Below are 6,000 nucleotides of genomic sequence, written 5' to 3' on the forward strand. Positions count from 1 at the left end.
TAAGTTTAAAGTTGTATTCTTCTCTTTCCCATTGCTATAATAAAATACTCGACGTGTGCATTTTAAAGGAGAAGAGGCTTATTTTGGCTTATAGTTTCAGTGGATTCAGTCAATGATTAATTGGTTCTAACATACAAATGACATGGTAGAGAAGCAAAGCAAAGGAAAGCTGCTCCCCTTCGTGCCATGGCACCCAGGAAGCAGAGAGCAAGGGAGAGGAGCTGGTACAAAGATACATTCTTCCAGGTCACACCTCAAGTGATCCAGGCTTCAACTAGATGGAGGCTTCAATGAAACCCCAACTCCAAACAGCACATTCAGCTATATGAATAGCTGAACACATGAGGCTTCAGGGGATATTTTAGACATAAATCATAAAAATGCCTTATCTAAATCAGATATAGGTGATCCTTCTGGTATAGTTCATCCTGAAGCAAAGTTCCTCTTTAGTATGAACCTGTGAAATCACATAAGTTATATACTTCCAAAATACAGTGGTGGGATATGTTTATGATATTCTCATTCCATAAGGGAGAAATAAAAAAGAATGAAGGGATAGCAGGCCTCAAGCAAGTCCAAAATCTAGCAAGGGAAATCTCATTTGATATTAAGGAGAAATGACAGTATTTGTGTTCATGCTCTGCCCACCATGCACACTAGGTTGGCAACATCACTCCATAGCATGACATCCTCCTGTAGGTAGGTTGTGCTCTAACTCTCTACAGTTCATCCTTTGTAGCTAGTGTTGAGGCAGCTGTATCCTTAGGCTTGCACACTGTGGGCCAGTCTTGAGGGAAGCATCCCCAGTGATCCTTAAATTGCCTTTGTTGTCCTTCCTTCTTCTTGATGTATAACACACGCTCAGAGCTGAATATGTCTATGGTCCTGTCTTACAGAATCCAAAAATGCAATAACTTTCATTCTGTCCCACTTTTTCTGTCACCTTTAATCCAAACTGGCAATATATTTCAGGTAGAGCTCTGTATATTCCTAGCCATTAATGAAATGCATGATTATGCTCATGACACTCTTTCTTGTGACAGTTTTCTTTGAAATAGATCTCATCTTTTTTTTTTTTTTTTTTTTTTTTTTGGCAATATAGATATACTGAGAATTTTCTGGCTCCCTAGGCTCTGGCTTCTTTCTACTTAATAATTCTATTTTCAGTTTATCTTTTTCCTCTTTTATTGCATTTTAAAAGAGAAGGAACCAAGTCACCATTTCCATACTTTGCTTAAAAATCTCCTCAGTTAAATATCTAATTTTATTGTTTGCAAGTTCTGCTTTCCCAAAAACACTGAACATGAATATTACTTAGTCAAGTTCTTCATAAAGTTAGAGCAAGGATTTCTTTTCCTCCAATTTCCAATAGTATATTTCTCATTTCCGTCTGAGTTCACACCAGAAACACCTTCACTTTCATATTTCTACCTATATTCTGTCTATGATGATTTATTAATTTATTTTTCATTTTCTGAGAGCTTTATTGATGCTTGCATGACAGATTACAAGTGCTCCAAAGCAAGTCCTTCAGTGCCCTTTGTCTTCATCACCGTATCTGGCAGCAGAAATACAGAAGCCATGTTTTCTTTGAGGAAGGAAATATAAAAATGCTTATAAACCAATCACGTTTTGCCAAAAGAAAGGTACAAAATACTTCACAGAGAACCAAACTACACACTTGACAAGAGCATCTGGAGAACAAGACTAATGGTTTTGAAGGCAGTGGCACTTGGTTCCATTGAGACTAATCCTGGCCACGAGGTGGCCAAACAGCCATCCTAAGCCACCCCACTGATCCACTTCACTGGGTCCTGCCAGCTGGGACACAGGAAGGCAACTTCAAAGGCATGATCCCTACAGTCACCACAGTGGTCACATTGCACTTGCTGCAGTCTGTGGTCACTTTCCCACCTAGCTGCATAAGGGTGGGCCATTCCAGCTCAGGCTTGGCACTGAGTGGCTTTCAAGTGACACCAAATCCTTCTCAGATCCGGGGTCCACAGGTCACTCTGAAGGCCCACGGCAGTTTGCATTGTCCAGCAGGTTCAGCTGACACTCTGGTACCTGCCCCAACCCAGATGCCAATTTGTTTGGCTAAATAAGATACTCTTAGAAACACTTCAGCTGATTGTGTGTCTACAGGAAGTAACAACTTAGAAGAGACTGGACAGTGAGGTGATCCACTGAAATTCAGGGGACCTCCCCCCACTGCCTGGATCCAGGAAACTCAAAACAATCATTTGTTGCTTTTACTGAGGGATGGAGCTATGCATTACCATGGCCTCGGGACTGTAGAGAAGCCACTGACCACTCACACCATGTGCTCAGTTAGGATCTAGTCTACCTAGCACTAACCACTGTTACTAGTACGTAAAGTTGGCTTCAAGGGCTAGGGAGAGCTTAGTGCTTGCCTGGCATATATGGAGCCCAAGTTCCATCCCTAGCACTAAAAAGAAAAAGAAAAACTGGCCTAAATATCCAGAGTCACAATGCTGTCCACTTGTAAATGTGAAAAGCTCTGTCATTCAGAAAAGCTGCTGCCTGCACTCCTGCTCCTAAACCCAAGTGCAGCACACTCTGGAGAGTACGGTGGCCTAAGTGAGTCTTTGTCCTGCAATGGACCAAATGACCTTTGGCTTATGCCTCATTCAGGAAAATGCATACTGCTCTGATACAGAATACTCTAGAAACATGAAATGAAATATTCTCAAATTATATGGTTCAAGGTAACATTCTTGCTGTAAAAAGTGCAGACAAGAATTATTCAGTTCTATTTCTGTTAACTAAGAGGTATCTCTTATAGAAATTAATATCCAACCCAAATCCACTTCTGATAAAATATCATCATTCAATTGTCTAAAAACCATCAACTTTCTTAACCAATCAAAATAATAGCCAGTCCCTCCCCCTACCAACCCCTCTGGCTGGGCCTGCCCTCCGGCCCTGCCCATCCCTGTCTCCTATGAGCCCGGTGCACCAGCAGATGGCCGAGCTGACTTCCCAAAGTTCAATAACTTCCTTGCTTCCCAAAATCTTTGTCTTCCTCCTTAAGAACCAGTACTCCAACAAGCACCAACAGCGATGAACATCAAAAAATATAAAATGCTACAAATACCTAAATAAGACAGTCAAGAATTGCTATAAGAACCCTTTCCCATCCCAGAAACCCAGAGATTTCCCACCCTGCCAAGCAGTGCCCAGCAGCAAGCGAAGAAAAACAGATACCCTGGCTGACTCCACTAACAATACCTAGGCCCCCTGTAAGTGAACTAAAACCACCTGTTAAGGTCCCAGCAAGAGGTACAGCAATTTTACAAATGGGCAATATCCAATCACAGTTTCTCAGTGACCAATCACACAAGTTGCATAGGTTGCTGACCAGGACATTCAGCCTTCTAACATCTGTGGCTTCCCTGTAGTTTTCTGAGATGCCTCACACCAGAGACCCCCCCCCCCACACACAACCACACTAACACCACATCTGTCCACTGCAGAGTCATGTGTCAAGAAGAGTATGCAAAATAAGTGTTATAAAATTTATTCATGTAAGCATCCAGACACTTCTAGGTGGGCAAGATGATATGCAGATTCCACTACAAGGTCCAATGGAAAATTATGTTGGAGAGGACGAGACATCGGGCACAGATTGGCAGTGGCACGAATCCAAAAAAAAGTGAGATGAGAGAGCACTTCATCTAGGAGAAACTTAAAATAGTAATTTAAAGCTTCATGAAGCAAGCACGAGCTGGGCCACCATGGTGTCTGGAGATGCCCAGGACAGGCCTCTTCTACCCGTAGATGGAGCCGTGAAGCTCTTCTGTGGACCCCAGGTTCCCCCCCACCCCACCCCATGCCTGGCTCTTCTCCTTCAGCTCTGCAAACAGAGGAGAAATAATTGTGGATAAACACTGAGAGAAAGGCCTCTTTGGGATGTCTTTTATCTTACTTCTTTCCAACTCTGAGGGCTGAAGAGCTCCGTTCTCCAGATTCTTGGGGTCCTTCTCCTGGATTGTGAAGATCCAGTCCCTAGAGCCCTCCGGTTGCCTGGCCATCTGTTTCCGCATCCGAGTCATCATCGGAGCTGGAGTCCTCGTGGCTCTGCTCGGCCTTCCACCTCTTGTACCTGTCGATGAGCTTGGTCAGGTAGCACGTCTTCTTTGCATTGCGAATTATAAACTTGTACTTCAGCAACTCCTTCACCGTGGGTCTAAAGCTCGGGTCCTTGTTCAAACAGGCCTCCACAAACTCCTTGAGGTGCTTGCTGTAGTTTCCTTCCAGTGTGTGTGTGTGTGTGGGGGGGGGTTGTTCTTTGGAATGAGGAACAGAACCTTCATGGGATGCACCTCGGAATGGGGTGGCTCCCCTCTTGCCAGTTCTATAGCTGTGATGCCCAGGGACCAGATGTCTGCCTTCAAGTCATAGGCCAACTGTTTGATGACCTCAGGTGCCATCCAGAACGGGGTGCCCACGAAGGTGTTCCTCTTTATCTGGGTGTCCGTCAGCTGGCCGGCCACTCCAAAGTCGGCTAGCTTCACCTCTCCATGTTCAGACAGCAGAACATTGGCCACTTTAATATCTCTATGAATCTTCTTCTCTGAATGCAGATAATCTAGTCCCTTCAGTATTTCCCTTAATATGGTACTGATCTGAGTTTCATCTAAAGGACCAGGTTCTAATAGATTCAGTGCAGAGCCGCCACCAAGATACTCCATTATTAGCCACAATTTCATATCCTTCAGATAGGATCCATAATATTTAGTTACATATGGACTGTCACACTGACTCACCACTGTGATTTCTTGTTGAATGTCCTCTATCTCATCTTCAGCTTCTTCCAGATCAGTGATTTTTATGGCAACCACTTTCTGAGTCCAATTGTCAATGCCTTTGAACACCTCACCAAAAGAGCCCTTTCCAATCTTCTCTAGTTTTGTAAAAAGCTCCTCTGGGTCTGCTTTCAGGTTCTGCATGTCCGGCAGGCCCGGCTGCACTGGGGAGTGTGCCATGGTGTGGGACGGCGCTTCCTGAAGTGGGACGGCCAGGCCCCAGGCAGGGTGACCAGGCCGCAGGGCTCAGTGGCGCGCAGCAGGCCACATCCCCATGCGTGGCGCTGGGAACAGGGCGAGGGCCACGGGGGCCTGAGCAAGGAGCAGCAGGTGCAGAGTATGGGAGCCGGGTGGGCCTGGGCCCCTATGATTATTTATGTATTCTCTATGAAGATGGAAGTTCTCTCTCTAGATTTCCCCTTGTCTCTGTGAACCCTCCCTAGAATCACATTTAGAGTCCATGTTTTTGGCATATATTTCAGAACTCCAGGACTTGCTGACTAGTCAGTTCTAAGGCCACTTCCACATATTTAGCATTTAAAGCAGGACTTCACTCTTGGTACTATTGGGACCCAACAATTCTAACTATTGATGTACCCAAAGAAGAACTCCCAAATACACACACAAAAAAACTGATATAACTGTATAGGGAAATAGATAAATTCACAGTTATAGTTGGAGATTTCAATGCTTGCTCTCAATTCTTATTACAAAGAACAAATATTAGAAAGTTTTTAGTTTTGAACACCAACAACCATCTTTACCTAATTGGTATTTATAGCAACCACCAGCTAACATCAACAAAAACATACTGTTCTTCATACATAAAGAGTATTTATAGATATATAATAAGCTGAGAGATAAAATGTTAAAAAAAGATTTAAATCACATTAAGTATGTTTTCTGACAACAAAGAAATTAAATTAGAAATAAATAGAAAACTATTAAGATAAATCTCTAATATTTAGAAACTAAATAGCATACTTTAAGCCATGGGCCATCTAACAAATAAAATGGGCAATTAGAATTTTTGACTGAGTGAAACTAAAACATGAACATTGTATTTACAACATATAACCAAATAGTAAATAAAGAGAAAGTTGTAGAACTAAATACATTTTTAGGAAAGAAGAAATATCATCAATGACTTAAAATTTAGCCTTAAGAAACT

At 42.9% G+C, this 6,000-nt stretch overlaps 1 pseudogene; it reads right to left on the reverse strand.

The window, feature by feature from the left end:
* Window positions 1-3,730: 3,730 nt before the first annotated feature.
* Window positions 3,731-5,015, reverse strand: LOC101717453 (serine/threonine-protein kinase 24 pseudogene; annotated as a pseudogene).
* Between the last annotated feature and the right edge of the window lie 985 nt (window positions 5,016-6,000).

The sequence above is a fragment of the Heterocephalus glaber genome, unplaced genomic scaffold (genome assembly GCF_053883595.1).
Source record: "Heterocephalus glaber isolate CG9 unplaced genomic scaffold, H.glaber_assembly_v1.0 deba00001586, whole genome shotgun sequence".
NCBI lineage: Eukaryota > Metazoa > Chordata > Mammalia > Rodentia > Bathyergidae > Heterocephalus > Heterocephalus glaber.